At 42.1% G+C, this 19,354-nt stretch overlaps 1 long non-coding RNA gene across 1 annotated transcript; it reads left to right on the plus strand.

The window, feature by feature from the left end:
- Positions 1 to 8: 8 nt before the first annotated feature.
- Positions 9 to 4,181, plus strand: LOC121342217. Its single transcript, XR_005953517.1, has 3 exons — positions 9 to 538; positions 3,011 to 3,058; positions 3,145 to 4,181. It is a non-coding gene; the product is annotated as an uncharacterized LOC121342217 (long non-coding RNA).
- The last annotated feature ends 15,173 nt before the right edge of the window (positions 4,182 to 19,354 follow it).

Here is a 19,354-nt window from a genome sequence, read left to right on the forward strand (position 1 = left end):
CACTCCGGCGGCGGCGGCGGCGGGGCAGGGCGAGGCCGAGGCGGCGGCCACCCCCTACGTGGGGCTGCGGCGGCCGCTTGGCTACAAGTTGGCCAAGGCCACCAAGGAGCGGATCTGGCGGGGGGAGTTCATTGACCTCTTTTCCTTGCTCCACACAGAGCTGGCCCCCGAGCACGGCCCGCGCCCGGGGGACACGCTGGACCAGTGGGTCTCGGCCTTCCTGGTGTACGCCAGCGTGCTGTGCGAGAAGCACCCGGCGCGCTGCGGAGCCATGTTCAAGTACCTGGACACCATCCGCAAGCTGCACGCCACCTACGGGGGCACCTCCTGGATGAACTACGATGAGGACTTCCGGCGGCGGGCGGCCAAGAACCCCTCACTGCCCTGGGGCGACGTCGACTTGGACCTGTGGATGAAGTGGATGGCGCCCCTCAAGTCGCTTGTCCCCAGGCGCCTGCGTGCTGAGAGCGAGACACAGGCCTCGCCGGCCCAGCCACCACCGCCGGGCCAGAGCCCCAAGCAGGAGGAGAAAAGCCAGGTGTGATGGGCCGATGGCCGCGTATTGCTCTGCTCCGCTGGCTGGGCATGGTGCTGCCTCGGATGGGAAGAGGAGACAGGGCCAGTTGGGGTGCCCTTGTCTTGGTCGGCAGCTCTCATCTCATGGCACTGACCCTTTGCTCGTGTTGACCATAGGGACACGGTATCATGGGTGCCCTTCTGGCCACTGTGAGAGGTGTACACGTGGATGGATGCTCTGAGCAAATGTTTGGGCATTTATTGCTCCAGCCACCAGAAAATAGGAACCCCACTAGTTCCTTCTTTTGGTGTATTTTCGCATTTTCCTGGAGACATTAGAAGAAAGATGTTCTGTGGTTTTGTTCTTTTCCTCCGAGTTGTCTTTAAAAAATCAACTTTCTCAGCAATAGTTATCTGTATGTAAGGCAAAGAGTATAGACTCTCCTGCTACTATGGGAGCATGTGGGCAGTTGCAGGCAGCATGGTATGGCAAAAAATTTATATGAATAAAGATACACTTCAGTAAGAATGGCCACAGTGTGCAACTTCACCATGATTTGAAGACTAAACCTGTTTTGGGGCTCACTAAATTTAATCTACAAGTTAGAGCCTGTTAGAGCTGGGAAAAGATGATGAGTGTGATTAGGAGAGGTAGAGAGGATTTTGTGTACTTGGTTTGCTTTCAGTAGAGGTATCACTATGAATTGGTATAACCTGTGGTGGATGCAGGCAGGTTCTACCCTTTCTTCTGCCTGAGACATGATGCTGAGCTCCACAGCTACAGCAGGCTTCCTGTCTATATTAGGGGTGGTGCTGCTTCTCTTACGCTGGTGACTGCAGTGTGCCAAATCCCCAGCACAGAAAATTCAGCTGAATGCTGGATGTTGAGCTTCATGCCAGCTGAATGGTGACAGAGAGATTCTGTTATATTGGCTGTGTTTATTTTTAATCAATTTTTTTTACAACTGTAGAAAGAACCTTTGCCTTCCAGAAGAATTGTTGTTTTATCAGATGCTTTCCTTGTCTGGGATTGCCAGCACAGAGGGACTAAGTTCTTGGACTCATGTTAGCCTTGTCCCTTTTCAAGGCGTCTGAAAGTGCTTGGTGTATCACACCAAGTCTTGCCTTTGGTACCTATCAAAAGTAACTTCTGTAGGCCAATTTGTGACAAAGAAAGGGAGCAAACACCACACAGTAAGATAGATAAACCCAGGCCTGTTGGCCTTGCACCTTCTGTGGTTGATGCTCTGTGTTCTGCAACTTTTTCTGATATGTCTGTTTACATTTCTCTATTCTCAAGGTGAACAGCTCAGTTCTTGTTTTCCTACAGATCTTATATGAGCACCAGATGGGCAATGGCTTATAGCTTTCATCTCATCTGAGACTGGACCTTCAGCTTGTCATGTTAACCACTCTTTTAACTTCTTCAACAGCAGCTGGTCTGTCAGTGCTGAGCTTTGTTCTGTTGTCTGCTGAGGCACCAGGGGGTCTCGATCCGTTTGATTTCTTGGAAATTTCCTGGTTGATTTTTATCAGTAGCATTGATGTATTTTTCCCCCAGAAAGTGTGTAAAGAAAAAAATAAACACGTTTATTTTAATTCTTACAAAATATCAGAAGTCTAATGTTTGTAAAATGAGTAGTACTTTAACAGCACAATAAAAAGTAAAACTTGTGCAATTAATTGTTGTGGTTTCAGCCACCTTTCTGTTATTAGAGCAGCTTTTAATTGGTAGCATATAGTCTCTTATAACTGTTCAAAAATGTCCTTGAATTAAATGATGGTTTAGGCATCTATCAAATGTAGATGAGGCCTAGGATAAAGCTTGAGTTTATCATTGGTAAGGTTGCAGCAAGGAAATATTTTCTTGGAGGTGACCTGTGTGTTTCCCCATATCTCCCCAGTTCCTTGCAAGCTCTCTTTATGTTGTGTAAAACTACTTCAGCAAAATAAAATGTGACATCACACTTGGGCGAAAGAACTGGAGAATTAAAATAGGAGAGAATAGCCTTTTATGGGCTTAAGAGTTTGGACAGAACCTAAGCTTTTCCACATTCACACTGTCAAGAGAAAGCAGAGGTGTTTTGTAAAAACATTTTACCAGGCTGTTGTTTTGAAATTATTTTCTTTTTGTAGTTTGAAAGGATAGGGTTAGGCAGCCTGACTGGATTTCATTCCCCCTTTTAGTCCAAGACTCCTTGAATTTCAGCATCATTTAGTTTAGTGCCTGTATCTCTAATTCTGCATTTCCACAGATGGTTAAACAGTAAAAATTAAGTCAAAGTGTAGAAAGCATTGTGTATGAGCACAGCTGTCCTTTCTAAGGCACTGGTGAAGAGCTGTAACTTTGCATTACATGGAAAAAACAAAATGAGAAATCCGAGTTTTAGTTTGAGTGCGATAATTGGCACTGTGTGTGTAGGATAGCTGAGAGTCATTCCTGCAAATTTATGTCTGTGTGTATAACTTCATGCAACTCTCTTTTTTTCCTCAGACTCCATGAAAACAGAAGACCAGTTGGGATGGGAGTCAGACTAAGTGGGTGAGTTTATTTATAAAACTGAATACCTTTGGATCTTAAATATTTTCAGATTTGTTAAATACAGAATTTCTTATTGGTGCCAACAGCCTGACTCCGTTGGTGTTTAAGTGGAGCTCTGGTATTCTAGTGCATTCTTTTACCTCTGCTTCTGTTGCGTTGCAAGCTGTGCTAGAGAAGACGTAGGAAATTCATTTTACCCAATCAGCAATTGTAACAATGGACTACAAACCTGCAGAGCAAGCCAGTTTGCTGGAAAACAGGAATTCCTGCAGCGCAGCACTTGTCACAGACTATCCAAAGAGGGCAAAGATTCAGGAAGGTGAATAAATTGAACACTGGTTGAATGAGGTCAGGAACACTCTCCCGGAGGAGAATCCTGCCCTAAAATACTACTTTGAAAGTAAAAGCCAATTTAATGCGCAGATTAAACCTTCTCATTTGACCAAACTTGTGTGCAATCCTGGATCTTTGCAGATCACAACCGGACACTTCAAAACCCTGTGTATTATATTTGTTTAAAAAAAAATAAATCATAACTTGTCTTGTTACAGCTGTTACTTTTGCCATTTCATTGAGAGTATCTGCAACGTAAATGTGTATTTGACTCAGAAAAGTATCATACACTCGGGATAATAACTCAGGTTGTCAACAGAATTATTCTGTGAGGCTCACTATCCTCTTTCCATTGTTCTGCATTAACCATTGCTGTCATTGTCAGGTAGCCCAATTGTGCATTACAAAATTCTTCATAAATTAGAATGATTGACCTAAGTTATAATTTGTTTTTATCCTAGTAGAATGCTTAAAATCTTGACCATCAGACTAGACCTTTGTAGTCTGGTGTTCATGAAAATATTTTTCACTGATTCACAGTTTGCATTCTGCATCTCAGTATTTTGTTTTCTTCTTTTTCCTTGCATACTAAAGGTTATGGTCAAGGTAATACTATGATCCAGTAATGCGCATGATGGTAAGGGTTTGTCTTTAGTTGTTTCAGGAAAAAGCTGCCCTTATGTCCTCTCCCTTTCTCAATATTTCCAATAATATGCATAACATAAAGTGTTTGTAAATTGATATTAAACTGTTTGTGACTTCACCTAAATAAATTTTTATATTTAAATGCTATTCTTAATCTTACCGGGTTTTTCCTCCCTTGTTCTTGTATTGCCACTTCGCTTTTGTATTCACTTTTTTTATCACCTGACTTTTTACACAAATTCTGGTTTTCAGTTATTAAAGCACAACTGAATTCTAATTAACAAGTGAAAATTAATTAGCCTTTGGAATTTTCTTCCAATATTTTGCATAAAGACTTCATAATGTAGCTGTAGTTGTCGTAGCTTTTTCGTCTGCCAGTTTTTGAGACAGTGATAGCACATATTGGGCCTTGAAAATGAAATAGCTTCTGTACTAAAATACCAGTATCTTAATGGCCTCCAAACTGAAACTGATCTACTGAATGCTGAGATTGCTGTATTTGATACAGTAGGATATAGAGCACTTTACACATTACAAAAGTAGTTTTTGTTTTCAAGGAGGGCCTTATGCTCAGTCATCTGATCACTCATGCTATTTTTCCCTTGCCCTCCTGTTTTAAGAAATCAGGACTTGGTTACTCGCTGGACTGTGCTGTGTTTGTTACCATCATTGCTGCGTGAACCACATGGCTGCTCCATCACTGCAGGCATCTCTGCCTGAGCAAGTGCTGTAGTGTCAGGATTTGGGGAGAGGTCTGGGAAGAGGTTAATGTGGAGTGAGGAAGAGTGAGCAAAAACTGGTCTCGTCTGTCTCCCTGATGAATTATACAAGAGTGGGTTTTAACCTACAGACTCACAGCAGCAAAGCAGCAAGTTTTGTTTTTTGTGTCCGCTTTGAAAGCAGCATAGCCAGCTGGAGTCTGAAACACTTCCGAATGTTCTTTGCTGAGTCCTTCTGCCAAGAATGTTTTGGGTTTGTTTGTTACTCTCTCCAGCTTTCATACAGTCTGGTGCCCTTCCTGGCACTGTCACCGCCCAGTCTCCTGGTTGCTGCTGGTTCTGGGTTGGACCACCCTGTCTTTCATATCTGCTGTAGAGAATTGCCAGAGCTCTACCTTGCTCTCCAGTGTCAGTGGCTGCTTTAAAGTCACTGCTGCTTTCATAAAGAAGTTGTGTTTCATGTTATTGGCAGTGATAGTTTTTGCAACATAAGGGCCCTCCTCCCCTCTTTGTTGTTTTTCCTCACTCTGAGCTACCCTGTAATTTCTCTGTGGTACTTGTGCATCCTTGCATTAGGGTTTATTGTTGTGTGTGTGCTTTGCCTCTCATTGCTGTTCTGTAAGATGCTGCAGGAAATATCCTTCTACACTAGTTTCTCATTCAAATGTTGGACTTCAAGGGGTTTCTTCAAATTTCAGCAGTTAAGTTACTGTATGGCTTTGCCTCTATCCTTGACACTGGGGATAGCCCTTTAACTAAGTGCTGTGTGAGGATAGGGCACACACTTGGAGAGAGGCTTGGGATTGAACCATGATTCTGTTACTCTCAGAGTAACTGTGATCTGCAGTGGAAACCAGTTATAAATAAGGAGTTATTTTTCTACAAATACTATTTCTCTAAGTCCTATTTCATAGATGGGGGATGTCTTTGGTATAGGTGCAATTTCTTATGCTTTGCTCAAAAGATTTTGAGCATTTCAAAGGTGCTGCAAAGCTTTTCACTAAGATGGATGGAATTTCCAGTTGGGAATATTTGTGAAGTGTGTGGGAATTGATTTGTATGGGAGGACCAGCAGCTTATGGAAAAACAGTTTTTTCTCAGTTAACTAGAATTAACATACTTTTGAGGAGTAATTTCAAATAAGTTTATTTTTAGGGATTCCTAGCAGGATAGCTTTTTTTTCCTCACAGATATGCTTTTTCATGTGCTGGATTTATATGCATTGTTATGGCAAAGAACAAATCAAAACTGTCAGTATTATTCTGACAGCACAAAAGTGGCAGTGTAGAGATAACACTAAAATACATAGTTCTTCCAGTAAGTTGACATGCTTGGGGAGTTCAGAGTTGAGCTGTAGCAGAAGTGGAGTCAAATGGGATTTCTAACTCCCACCTGTGTGCAGCAGTTCAGTTTGAGATATTTGAAGCATCTGAAAAGACAAGGCTGTTACTACTCTTCTGACCTTATTAGTACAATGATGTGTCTTTAAAGATAAGATGACAGCAGAATGTTTTGCATGTGAGGTAGGCTGTTGCACCTGCAGCTGAGCAAAATTACTTCCGATCTCTGATGAGATCTTCTCAGTGTGACTTCCAATTGAAGCTTCAAACATTACTTTTACAAACATTATCTCCTGCTGTCTTGAATCATCTTACCATCTTGGTTATCTTCTTTATAAAAATCTGATGAGCACAGCAGACATCTGAGGGCAGCGTTTGATCAGCCTGTCTGTATGTACGGAGCCTTTCGCTCCCTGAGGGTAGTTCTGCCAGGTCGTGTGGTCTAGCATGAAGGAAGTCAGACAGTGTCTAAGTGTGGCTGGGTGCAGAGCACACAGGAGGCTCCCCAGCTACCTGCAAGGCTTGTGTGGTTTTGAGAAGTCAGTGGCATTGGCAGCATTTTTTTCTGTCCACTCCTCTGACAAAATCAAACCCAAAAGCCCCAGAGACTGTTGTAACCATTGGGGGAAGGGATGTGACTCAGTTCTAACAGCCTTGGTGTTGGTGGAAATTTGTTGCCTGGTGAAGTTACCAAACTTCTTTTCAGGTCATAGGCTTAGCAGGGACTGCAACTGTTGATAGTGTCTGTGGGAGTGCTTTTGGCAACTCTTCCCAAGAAGAGATTATGTCTCTGAAAACTTGGCTGAAGAAACGATAAAGATCTTATTTTCCCCTCTTGCTTTGGTATCCAGGTTTGGTTTTTACCCTGTCATGAAGTTTAGCATGCCTCAGCCCAACCCAATAAAGGACACTTTGATCCATAAAATCTTCTGGGTCCAGGATTTTTTTTTTTCTTCACCTGGGAATTGTCATCAAAACCACTTGGTATTGGTGCAGTTTAGCAGTTTACTGGAAAATCAGCTAAAGAGCAGCAGAGATTTAAATAGCAGGAATATGTTTACAATATCTTACTATTTGTAAACTTGAAATAATTTAATAATTACTTTTACCTTTTTTGGTGGTTGTAGCTCTTTCTTTACTTTAAAGAATACTTTGTTTTCTGCAACATCTCAGTGCACTGTTGCTGTGTCAGTATTTCCAAGGCAGCAGGGGAATGTTTACATAAAAACACCGAAGTGTTTTCTTTAAATTTTTAATTGCAAACATTTGCGACCATAAAATCCTTTGCACAAAACTTAGGTAGCTTTTTATTTATTCTGTTCAAAGCTAAACGTGGATCATATTCAGTTTCCAGATTTTTTTTTAATTTTCTGAACTGTGCAATGTGAACATTTTATCTGAACCTGCATCAGCAGATGTAGAAGTTTCCACCTGCCACTTCAAATGGCAGTCCTAATGATCTGAAGTCAGGAGCAGTTGTTTAAAAACAGCTACATTGCTTACACTGGCTGCAGTGTAAGTGCTTTTAATACAAGCACCATCTGCATTGCTGATACTCAGTGTCCATAAATGCCTTCTGTTACCCCCAAATTTGAGGTTACATGAAGGTAGTGGGCAGTAAAGTGTGCTGATACTGGGTGGTGAGCTGCTTAGTTGATAACCTAAGACAACATAGTGGCAGAGGACCTGGACTGTGTGTCCAGGAGAAGATGTTGCTGGCACAAACAGGGACAAGGCACGTCCTTGAAATGTGTAACATGAGCTAAGAGTTCAAACCTCCTCTGCCTAAACTTCCCACCTTGCACTTGGGCATTCTGGTATGTGTCTTCCACCATACTTGCTTAGTCTCAGCTCCTGGGTTTTTTCACTTTGTAACAGTGAAATGTTATTGATGGTGTTCGGAACAAAGAAATACCACCAGGGCAGGCAGATGGTTCCCTGCTGGGTGCCATGGCATGGTCTATGCAGTGCTAAGGGAAAAGATTGTTTTCTTCATCTTTTAGCTGTAGAATGACAATTACACAAGTACTTAACAGAGGTGCTGGGATTATAAATGTTACCAAGTCCGCACTGGCAATAATAAAGTAAGTGTGATTTGAGGTGGGGAAATCTCTGATGGTGTCTTTGCTCAGGGCATGCAGGTGTGTGTCTTGCACTTGGTGTGACTGAGTAGACTTGAAGCAGTAGAGTCCTTGAAGTGGTATTGGACTGAGAGAAGCATTTAGTTTTCCTGTGTCATTTTCCTTGTCCTTTCTGCTTCACCAGAACTCTCCCAAGCGGAATATGTGACCTTGTTATTGAGTATTGGTGGATAACAGGGGAAATTTCACTACCATTACATGGGATTGCTGGGAGAAATGAGTGAGTTTACACCTGTAAGATCATGAAATTTTTCCAGGAGCAGCACAAAAAATTTGGTGGCATTCAAAGGCAAAAACAGTGCCTTTGAGGGTACCCAGTCTGTCACTTACTTACCCACTGAGGAAAAGAAGATGCAGCTTTGTGGCTTAGTGTGGCCAGTGGAAAAGCTTTGGGCAGAATATCATAATGGGGTTTGGTTGCAGAAAGTAAATTACACGTGCATCAGTATTGCTGCAGGTGCTCTGTGGAACTGTATGTGAGCAGAAAAGGGAGCCCTGGACAGTAGGGGAAGCTGACCAGGCTGTCAGTGATGCTGATTCACCAAGCTTGAGGACATTTCATTGGAACTGATTACAGAGCTATGGAGCCCAAGGAGAGACCTTAAAAGACCACTCTTCTTGTTCCTTAGCATGCTTTAAAAAAACCCCAAAACAACAGAAAACCACACAGCCACAAAGTACTTTCATTGTAAGACTGGAATATAGTTGCTAATGCTTTCTGAGAGGACAGTGGGTGGTACCTGCTATACTCCATTTCCTACCATGCATTTTCTGTTTTAAATGTTTTGATTACCTGCAAATGAAATGGAGTGAAATTTAATCTTTCAGTGATATTAGAGAACAATACAATTTACCTGTGTGTTAAGACAAAATGTTCTTTACTTTTGTTAGCAAGCATTTAAAAACATGTTTGATTTGTTTGGAGTTTTTTGTCAGTGCTCAAAGCATTGAAAGCAAACTTTAGCATGTTGCAACACTGTTGCACTGCTGAGAACAGCGCAAGTTGTTCACAAGCCTGTGTTGCACAGAGGTAGAAATAATCTCAGTTGTTCCCTGTCAGATGCGGAGGAATGGATAAGCACATCCTTTACCTGCCTCTTGTATGAGGAAACTGTTAATACAGAGTGCTTCCCCAAATGGAGAAGCTGAGAAGTAGACCTTGGGTCACCTACATGACTGCATCAGAGCTTGCTGGCCTGGGATAAACAGTACCTTTTTGCTTCTCTTGATCTCTCCAGCCCAGTCCCTGAATGAGCAGTTTCTGCAGAGCATGGAAACAAAGAAACTCTTCCTTTTGTTTCTTCCCCCCACCATTGTTCTGCAGCTTCAGTCTTGACACCTTGTTCTCTGAAGGTCCTGCAAGAAGTGCTGTAACTGAGAAACGGCTGAGATGTTTATTGTTGAGTGTAAGAAAAGTGCAATGCTACTTAGCTTTCCTAAGTCTGGGAATCATTTGTTATAGCCTGGTTAATATCTCCCAGTGGTAGAGGACCAGAAAAATACCACACCGTATTTATTACTGTGGTAATACCAGACCGTATTTATTACTCCTGGCTTGTGTTGCCCAGGAGAATACCACAGCATGCCCTGTATATTGAATGGCATGAGCATGGGAAGATGTGGCTGTGGTAACAGGTAAAAATTACTCGACAGATGTGTTCTGGTAAGATGGCTTACTCTGTGGCTTAACCTGCCAAGCCACAGGAAAGTAAAACATGTCTTAATTCTCCTTCAAAACATAGAAGTTATTTTCTTGAGAGGATGTTGTTGCCTTGAGCATGTGTGCCTTTTTGATGTAGAGTGTTTTAAAAGTAATGATGCAGGCCCTGTCAAGCAAGAATTGAAAGCTTTGAAATGTATGCTGTAGATGCTTCATCTGTGAGTGTGCTCTGCTCAAGACTACTGGCAATTAAATTAACTGATGTATTCATATTTTAATGCCTGTGAAGTTGCACCACAGGTTTACAGTGTCATTATTGATTAATTATTTTATGCACAGCAATCAAAGGGCCTAATCTTCTGATTTGTCATCTTCCCTCCTTCCCTGTTCTCCCCATCCCAGTCTGTGGGAGAGATGCCAGTGTGAAAAGGAGAGCAATTTCAGGCATTGAAGTGAAGGCTGGACAGACTTAGGGGGCTTTGAGAGTGCCATTTACCTGATGTTCTCTCTGTTGCTGCACCCCTTGAAAACAGGCAGGACTAGAGGCAAAGAGTCAGCAGCAGCTGAGTGGGTCAGTGAGGAGGAGTGAGCCCTTTGAGATAGGTAAGGATGGGAATGTTGCCAATATTTAATAACTTTCAGTTATGGTGTCCATTCTAAGGATTTGGTGAAGTAGGAAATGCACCCACCCCACACACTAGTACTTACACAGAGCTCCAGAAAAGAGGTGAAGTTTGGGGTTGGCTTTAATTCCCTCATTGTCTCTTTGACAGGAGAAAGGGGTCAGTTCACCACCCCTGTTCCTTGTGACGCCTGGGTTTGTGAAGTTCCCTTGTCTCTTTGCTGTGCTTCCTGCAGAGGCTTTGACAGGAGAAAGGGGTCAGTTCACCACCCCTGTTCCTTGTGACGCCTGGGTTTGTGAAGTTCCACAAGCTGGAATAGTTGGTGCTGCTGGGAGAGGTGTGAGCTGTGGCTGAGGGCTGGTGGGAGCAGTACAGGAAATCACGTTGTGCTGTGCCAGGGCTGCACAACGACTGCCTGAGCTCATCATGCTCTAGGAGCTCATGGTGGAAGCAGAAATTTAGTTGATGTCTAGAAAAGATGAGTTTGGGAAATTTGTATGTAAGTACTGGAAATTATAACTACAGAGCCACAGGAGGCTGGAGAAAACATAGTCTAATAGGAGAAACCATTAAACTAGAGAAATACTCTATTTGGAGGCCTCTTTCAAGTAAGGAAATAGCAGAGTCTGTAAGACTTTGTTGTGTGTCATGTGAAGGACAGTCAATACTGAGTCATAAATTATAGCAATGCATTGTGAAGATTGAATTGTTGAGGGTGGCATATGAATATTTGTTCCCTGTGTTGTTTCCTATTGCAGTTTCTACTCCATTTTTTGTCCTGGAATTTCTTCTTCTTTTTTTTTTTTTTTTTTTTTTTTTTTTAACTAGGAGTTCCCAGGGCCAGTCAGTGTCATTGATCTGAGTAGAAACTCTAGAGCTCTCCTAGATTACACTCATGGTTTACCTTCCATGTGTGCTCCGTTGCTTTTATGTAGGCTGGATTTTACCTCCTGTTGTTCAGTGTAGTTTTCTAGGGCCCTTGGCAATTTCTCAGTTTCCTTTAAAGATGATGATTCGGTCCATAAATTTCCAAATATCCTAGTGTTCCTTCTAATTTCTTCTGAATGAAGGTGCTTCCAATATCTCTAAATACCTCTGCTAGATAGTGGGTAGGAGAAGCTCAACTTCTGTGTGTGTCTTTGAGTTTCTTTTGTTTGTCATGTCTCTTTGTCCTCTGACACACTGTGCTGTTCTTTACAGTGCAAGCTTTTACTGCTCATGTTCTTAAAGCAGAGCTTAGTCACCTGACCTAGGATGTAGCATTATGTCAAGAAAATATAATTCATTCCATTTTGTTCAAAGTGAAGCTGCTCCTACTGCAGCTATATAAAAATTACTCAATTTTTTCTCAACAGATGAGCCTCTTATGTTCAGCACACTTATATACATTTACTTATTTCTAATTTTCCAATTGAGTGTTTTCATTGTTGAAGATGTTATTTTAACAGGTTGTGGTATCAGAAAAGTTATTTGTTTCTTCCAGAGAAAAGTAATTCCTATGAAACAGAAAAGGTCATGAAAACCCATCTCATTATTCTGTTTTCTTCCTTTTTACACCCTGAAAGGAAAATTGATTGATCTAGGAATTTGTACAGAAATTTCTCTCACTTTATTGCAAACATTATAACAATCTTTTCATGCACTTTTTACTGCATAAAGGTGTGTGTGGTAACAAAACATGAGTCTTGGCTTTTACATTAATGAAGATGGCTTGCAATAAAAGTAGGATGTTTTAAAACATTTTTAAAACAGAATTATAAAGTAGTTTCTCTCTTTACTTAGAGGATAAACAAATTATGTGAACCAATTTCTGAGACTATATTTGTAGCACTGTCTTTAGTTTCTATTTTGGTGGTCTGGCTTGGAGCCAGACTTTTTTTTGTTAACTTGGAGTTTTTCTGGCACAATGCAAAAATGGCTCTCTTTTATTATTCTGAACATTTTGCAAAATCTCCTTTCTTATTAGACTTTTCTAAGTTAACCAACACTTGTGCAGTTATTTTCTACTTCTTAGAAAACCACAGCTGAAAGGAGCAATTAAAAACTTGATTGCTGCTTTAAACTTGGAATTTAATCTGTATTTAACACAAATAAGCTCTCATTTCAAGATTGTTTAAAGCAGCTGTTTCCCCTGTCATTGTTAATCATACTTTTGGGTATGTGCAGACTGTAGGATCTGGCACCTGGGGATTTAGAAATCATGGGCTCTCATACAAGTGATTCCAGATGGGTGGATTTTTCCTTTGGAGACTCCTTCCCAAGACATGACTTGTACCAGCCAGTCTGCACTTGCAACACGATGCCTCTCGAGAGTCATTTGGTGTAGCTGGGCTGTATTGTGCTTGGTAAAGCTGTGCTGAATTTCTCTCATCCAGACTTGCAAGCAGATTAATACTAGGTTTTACCAATATCAATATAAAAAGAAGCACAAGAAAAATCCCTGGAGGTGACTCTCTGCATGCTCCCTGACTTTCACTGCCACTGCAGGAGCAGGGAAGTGCTCTGTGCAGAGACAGCTGAGCTGATTCTGGCATCAGGTGCCACAGAGCTGTGGCAGCATCCTGGGCATGTGGGTCCTGGTGAGTCCCAGCGCCTGCTTGCTATAAACAGCATCCCAGCAGGAACACAAAGGAGGTGAACTGCTGCTCTTCTGTGGCTTTTGGGCAAGGCAGATGTGCACCTCTGTAGTGTGAGGTACAGAGATAGGATGTACTGTCAAAGCAGTCTGAGCATAGGAGAGCCCTGGACCCAAGTCACACCAGTCCCAACCATGGCAATGACTAAACCTGCATGTGACTGAGCTGTGAGTTACTGTACAGGATGCCAAAGCATTGTGCCTGCCTACCTTTACTCTCCTTTTCCCCAAAATATAAAGCTAAGTTTATATAAATGTAAAACTCTCATATGCAAATACCAAGTGGATTTCATTCTCAAGTTTTAAATAAATGTCAATGGTGTAACCATAATAAATTACTAAATAAATAAATGGCTATGTGTGTCTGTTTTATTCAAAGCTGCATTTACAATTCAGAAAAGTTTGTTGGAGCCATCAGATTTCCCCCAGCTCTCAAGCAGAGAGACAATCATCTGTTGGGAAGTCAGCTGCCTCAGGTGATGCACTACTCATGGGTGTGTTGCATCTATTAACTGCAGCAGCAGTCCCTGTCTGAAATTAGGGGTGTTTGGGGGGCTCAGCTACCATCTCACAAGCATATCACAAGGCTTGTCACTTAAAATCAAGGCACCTCCAGTTGGACCAACTTGGGCAAGCAGCGTGAGGACAGAAAATCTGATCATGAACAGTTGTAAGACAGTGTCTTTCGGCTGCTCTCTTGGTGTTCATCATTCCTATATTCCAGGAAATGTTCCCACCATCAAAAAAAAAAGTCTTTTTTTTTAAAACAGGATGAAACTTCACATGCAAAGGCTTGATATCCACAAAGCTTCAATGTAAACTTTTATTTCCTGGGCAATAAGAGTTTTCACTGTCCTCCTGAGGCATGGATAGTCGTTTCATTTTCATTCTTTCAGCAGACTAGAGAGCCAATAACAAATGAGTACTTTGATTTTTACCAACTCCTAGTAGTGGCCTGTTTTCATAATGCAGAAATTATTACACAGATTGTTGTTTTGGCTGGAGGAAAAAGTTCTGACATATTGCAGATATTTAGTAGGGAGAAATTGTTCTGGAGACAACCATGTGTCCTGGGAAAGAGATGAGAAAAGATAAACAAAATAAATGGACATTTGGAATGGAAATGGTGAGGTAGTAGCTGCCCAAAGTGGAAAGCAAGAATTCAAGTGTATTTCTTCTCATGCACGTGCAGTAGTTTGGTGTCTTGAATCAAAAGTAACAGCACACAGAATCCGCCCATTCTTTCCAGTAACTGCCTGCATGTTCACATCCAGCTAACATTTGCATTTTCAGTTTAAGCAGGAATACTGTAACAAGTCCTAGCGAACCAACAGACAATATATTGCATTGGTTATTTATGTATTGTTAGTCTTTTTTGTTCCCACTACATTTAGATACTCATTTGTTTTCAGCTTGAAAATTTTGAAGGTGTGAGCTCTGCGTTTGATTAGCTACATAGACCAATCCAGCAGTGCATCACTAATAGGTAAGATTTTAATGTCATAAAACTAGACAGAGTTACAGCATTAGCAATGGATCCATCCTCCTTTGTGTTGGTTACAGGTCAGCTGAGGATTTCAGTGGTGTGGGAAGATGTATGGCTGATGTGAATCAGCAAAGCTGGCCCTGCACTGCACTTATCTGGCCCCCTGCCAGCATCAGAGCCGTGCCTGCTTGAAAGCAAGAGGTCACACTCAGTGCACTGCTGAAATATGCCTGTTGTTGGCAGGAGGGTCCCTGCTGCAGAGCAGTGAAATTCAACACAGTCCTCAGGATCAGCCTGGCAGCTGATAAGCTCATGGGTATGAAGGCACTTTGTCATTCTCCTCAGGACTTGCTGAACAAATCCTTAGCCAAGCAATGGAAATGAGGCATGTTTCCAAGTCATGTCAGTGAGTTCCAGGGAAGTGCTTGTCAGTAACTCTGTGTGTGCTCCCACTCTGCCTTGCTAAGAGATGTGTTTCAGCTTCTGCTGGAGAGGGATAACCTTTTTCAGCTTGCAAAGTACTTGTAACTGCTCTGACTGAGCCTCAGACTGATTTTTCAGCTTCTTAAACAAACCAAGAGATTAAAAGAAAAAGCACTCTCAGTCTTTTAAGCTGAAATTTTGTTCTGAAAAAATAAAGATTTCTTTTTAAGCAAAAAAATTCTAGAGAACATTGTAGGGGGTAAAAACACAGACCTATTTCTTACTGATGAGGAAAAGACAATTTGAGAAGGCACCTTTCAAGGACCCCATTTGCTCTGTCAATACATACCTACAAAACAGATTTAATTATTAAATCGGAACTATTCCTTTTCTAAAGTTTCCTCTGAGCTTTCTCTTTACACATAGTCACTATGCTGCTTGTTTCTTTCTGCCTCTGTCATTAATCCCTTCTTTAATATTTTAAAATTCTTTTTACTCTTAATTTGATTAAAAACAGCACTGTGAAGGTTTTTCTTCCTTGCTTTACCACTGGGACCTTCACCATGCACCCAGTTTCCCACGACTGTTTCCTTATCTTGTATGCCAGAGCTACGCCCCATCTCCCCATACCACCATCCTCTGCTTCTCTTGCTTTGCCCGAGGCTCTGCATGTCCTCCCACCTGATCTTTCTTCACACTTCAGTGTGCCATCAGTGTGCCTCTCAATCTCAGTTGGTCCTCATGCTTGCCCACACCGAGTCCCTCCCCAGGCCCACACCCCAGTCCCCACTGGCTTCCCTGACACCTGCATTTCTCTCCCAAATCAGCTCTCAGATTAGGAGAATCTCCTGTTCCTCCTGATGCTTTATTTTCCATCTCACCCACTGACATTCCTAAGCAGTGTGGGATCTGGGTGAAAACAAGCCACTGGTTTTGCAATAAATAAATAAATAAATAAATAAGGCTTTTCATGTCTCTAATCAGAAAAGAAAACGAGAAAAATACTCTTGTCCTAATAGAAATCACAGAGGTAAAATGGCACACAGTGGGAGTAAGGAGGACAGATGAAGCAAATCACAGAACCACATAATTGGTAGGGTTGGAAGGAACCACAGTGGGTCACCAGCTCCAGCCCCTCTGCTCAAGCAGGATCATGTGGAACACATGGCTCAGGACTGAGTCCAGACAGTTCTGGAATATCTCCAGTGAGGAAGACTCCACAGCCTCTCTGGGCAATCCAGTGCTCAGTTACATGCACAGCAGGACAGTTCTTTACCAGGTGGGACTTTGTGTACATCAGTTTCTGCCCACTGCCTCTCGTCCTGTTGCTCAGCACCACTGAGCAGAGCCGGGCTCTGTCCTTTTGACACCCTCCCTGCAGATACTAACAGACATTAACGAGATCCTCTCAGTAATCTCTTCTCCAGGCTGAACAGGTCCAGCTTCCCCAGCTCTTCCTCCCAAGAAAGATGCACCAGTTCCTTAGTCATCTTTGTTGCCCTCCAGTGGATCCAAGTCCAGGAGCTGCATGTCCATCTTGTATTGAGGAGCCCAGAGCTGGACACAGCACTCCAGCTGTGCCCTCACCAGGGCTGAGCAAAGGAGCAGGATCACCTCCCTCAACCTGCTGGCAATGCTCTCCCTAATGCCCCCCAGGATTCCACTGGCCTTCTTGGCCACCAGGGCACACTGCTGGCTCATGGACAGATGGTTGTCCACCAGCACCCCCAGGTCCTTCTCCACAGAGTGCTTTCCAGCAGGTCAGCCCCCAGCCTGTTCTGGTGCAGGGCGTTATCATAAATTTTGTAGCCAATTTTTTGTTAATTGGTACTGCTATCACTCAATAATCTCCTTTTTCAGTGTGTCCTATATGCCCATAATACTACCTACATTGGCTTAATTGCTCCCCTTCCACTTCCAAGCCTTCAGGTCTATGGCTACCATGTTCCAGGGAAGCAGAGAATGCAGGAACTCAAAGGAAATGCCACAAATGCCTGTTGACTGTTTTTTCCAACTATTCCCACAAGAACCTACAGCCCTTTTTTGTGGCTTCAGCACATCACACTGTGCGTCTGCAGCCAGCAGCATGTGTAAGCAGGTGAGTGATTATCTGGAGAGATGAAGCAATGTGGTTTCACTGTGATGCGAAACCTCCCCGACTCCATGAGCTCCTTGATAAGACCGACCCCACTTGGCATGGCAGGTGCACTCCTTTTGGAAGACAAGGCAGAGAAACGTATCTTGGGAATATTTTACAGGTCTGGAAAGGTCTGAGGCACAGCTTTGTGAGGAGCAGCTTTTATTTTTTACTCCAGTCACAAGCCTTATATGGGTATGACTTCAGGAAAGGGTTATGGTCCAAAGAACTAGGCATGCATTCAGGTTTGCTACTAGGCAAAGAAACCAGCAGCAGCCTGTGGTAACAGAGCATTGTAATTAAGCCAGGTGAAAACTAAAGTCACATTGAAACTCTCCCATAATTTGAGATCTTTGAAATCCCAAACTACATCTAATTTCTGTACCTTAAGCAGATACTGCTGTTAGACTCCTTAGCTATCTGTCTTAGGCTGAGTCAGGGGTGATCTCATGACATGTGGTATGATACCACATGTTCCTTCCCTGCTCTCCCCAGGACTAATGTATGAGCAAGTCAATAACTACACTGAAGATTACTTTCAAGAACTCCATAAATACATCATTTAAAAAAATAGCTAAGATATTCCACTGTTAAATATAAAATGTACTGCTCCTCATTTGTGGCAAATTCACTTTTATACCATTTTACTAAATTACCTTAAGGCAAAATCTTTCTCTTGAAAAATGAAGCATTCTTTTAAAACCTATTAAGGTCCCCAGTCTGTTTCAACCTGGAGGAAGCAAGGCAAATAAGAAACTGACTTGATCCAAAGCCATCTGACTTCAGAGAGAGTTTTGCTCATTTTTGGATTAGGTTCTCCCATTAAAAGTGATGTAAGTCATGGTAATGGATACAGAAGTTGTATTGCTGGATCACCCGGTGGCACAAATCTCGTATCAGGTGTGAACACTTCTGCATTATGCCAAATCAGAGTGAAAAATATGTTAGGTATGTTGATTTCTTACCAGGTACAGGAGAACAAACAATACCACAGCCAAAAGAAAGTGTTATAATACTTTATGTAATATCTTACATATAACTTATGTAATAATAATTCAAATAGCCTGTGTAAGTCTGGAATAAGACATACCTCCTACATACATTTTTTGAACCAGTATGAACAAGCAGAGTGAGTTTGCCCAGCACCTTGCAATTTGTCTCTGTTAGACAGGGTATGAAACACCCTAAATAATCATGTCAAACCACAGCCTGAGCACATAACAAGCTATTTCAAACAAAATTTCAATCTTACAAGCATGGTCATGTAGCTGAAAACAGAAAACACACACATGGTCAAGGGAACCCCTCATACTCAGAATTAAGTAATTAGCTAAGAAGTTGCACAAAAGGGATGTTAATCCATGATCTCCACAATTCAGTTTGTCCATAAACCTGGCAATTTTTAGCTGATACCCCAGAGATCATTCCAGGCTGGAAGGATATCTTTCCACCCTCAGCTAGAAATGTTAAAAAAGTTTTCTGCGTGGCGGGATCCAAACAGTGCTGCTATAACATATTTGTGCAATCTCCCAAGAGGTTCATGTACCAGAGGTTCAGAGGCTCTCAGTGGTATCAGAGGCACACGTTGCACCTGAAAATATGAAAAGGGCACATCCTAGAAGAGTGTTTCCCTGCTGTTAAAGTATGGAGTGCTGTTCATTCCCTTACGTGGTTCTTTAACAGAAGAGGTCAAATACCAGGAAGAATGTTTGCATTTGCCTCCACAAAAATCAAGGATGCCTTTGCAAAATATTTGCACCAAAAATCATCTATTTGAAAAATTCTGTCCTATATCATGAAAAAAAAACAATCCGAAGTCCTGGAAATACAACAGCATGCTTAAATGACACCGCTGACAACACAGAACCATGCCAGGCTGAGGATGAATATTCCGGAAGTTGTGCTTTTGGCTCTATTCAGCCTTATTAGTTAAGAGTGTTGCAGAAAGTTTTACTATCTTCCCAAACTCCTTTGAGATCACTACTAAAGGAAATATAGGCAGTGACGTAACCACAGCAAGTCTCTCAAAAGATCACATACTCCATTTTGCTTAAACAGAAAACACATCCTGAGGAAGAGAGGAGATTTATTTTCATAACAGGGTGGAAAACATAATCATCTGTCTTCAGAGAGGCTATAAACTGTAGGCAGTAA

This window comes from Onychostruthus taczanowskii, unplaced genomic scaffold (assembly GCF_017590055.1).
Source record: "Onychostruthus taczanowskii isolate IOZ18803 unplaced genomic scaffold, ASM1759005v1 scaffold52, whole genome shotgun sequence".
Lineage (NCBI taxonomy): Eukaryota > Metazoa > Chordata > Aves > Passeriformes > Passeridae > Onychostruthus > Onychostruthus taczanowskii.